General features: G+C 35.5%; 1 pseudogene; it reads left to right on the top strand.

Annotated features, from left to right (window-relative positions):
- Window positions 1-234: 234 nt before the first annotated feature.
- On the top strand, window positions 235-1040 carry LOC148614381 (uncharacterized; annotated as a pseudogene).
- The last annotated feature ends 413 nt before the right edge of the window (window positions 1041-1453 follow it).

The raw sequence follows: 1453 nt of genomic DNA, 5'->3' as shown, positions 1-1453 counted from the left end.
TGATCCTTGGCTTTTGAAACCATTCCCGAATTTAACACACAGCAAGGTGCAACTTATTTCGGCACTTGAACTTCTTTGTACCCTATAGAACAGAGCAATGGATGGAATGTATTTCCGAGGATTGACAGTCGGCATGAATACCTCTAGAATCCTACCTACCATAACTCTGACGCCAAAAGATATGAAATATTTTAACAACATCTGTGTTCGAACCTTTGACACAACCATTTTGGCATGGATGGTTGGACTGAACAATTGTTTACGATTTTGGTACAATTGACAAATTTGAAACTTGTTGATTTTTCGTACCTACCACTAGCATTTCCTAATCCTGTTTTTTAAACGTTTATAGAAACGAAGACAACTGTTGGATTTATGTAAAGACCCAAAATCACTATAAAATGCCACATTCAAATATAGTATTTTACGCTCCTAAAAAGTTACAATTTGCCAGGATTACGCATCTTATGGCAATAGGAGGCTTTCGAGAACTTAAATTTGTTAATAGCAGCCTTTAACATTTAGAAGTATCGTATTTTGACACTCCACACTTTTTGTACTTAACGTTTGAAGGAAACAATAAAATGAAATATCTGGATTTATCAGGTATAGATTCCAAAATAACTATTGGAGAAGGCAACATTTCTCATCTTGAGCACTTGAGGACTTCGATACTAAGGGATGTCAAATTTTATCATCTGGTAAAAACTAATGACACAATATTTTACTGGTGCCCTATGATACACAATCTTGATATTTCGTACAAATACATGTGGTTCCAAAACCTCGAATCATTTGGACCACTACGATATCTACGATCGTTAAACTTATCTCAAAATATGTTTGATGGGGTACTTGATATCATAACAACATTTCCAGAGTTAAGAGAAATGGACCTATCCTTTAATGAGTTAACTATTATACCAATACATGTCTATAAGTGGGTATATTACCAAAGAGAAAAATTTGAGTCATTTAGACTATATCTCGACAAGAGCCCTTTCATGTGCTCTTGTGAAACCGAAAACGTTGTAGAATGACTCACAAATACTAATGTTACATTAGACAATAAGGGAAACTACTCTTGCTGGACACCAAAACCAACTAATGAAAAAAGATATACTGTTGACGTTTCGGATAATATAAACAAGTTTTTCGCTCACTGTGAATCAAAAATCAAAAAGATGGCTAAAAACGGGGATTTGTTTGCTGGTTACTCTTTGTAGTGTCTTGGTTATAATGACTATACTTTATGACATTCGATGGAGGATAGTTTATAGCTTCGAACGAATCCTACGAAAACGTGGTGAAGAAGTTTTCGGTGTAAAACTTGAATGAACATGACAAATGCCGACGAAAGGCCAAAGACGCCCTTAATAAAGTTGAATGGTAGGATTCAAATCGCATTTTAGGGGCCGAGATTCTGTCCCAGGGGGAGACGAATATGTACAAT

This window comes from Perna viridis, chromosome 6, assembly GCF_037379345.1.
Source record: "Perna viridis isolate PV_CMFRI_1.1 ecotype Kerala chromosome 6, ASM3737934v1, whole genome shotgun sequence".
Taxonomy (NCBI): Eukaryota; Metazoa; Mollusca; class Bivalvia; order Mytilida; family Mytilidae; genus Perna; species Perna viridis.
Note: the sequence above shows the minus strand (reverse complement) of the source record. Positions and strands in the feature narration are given on the sequence as shown.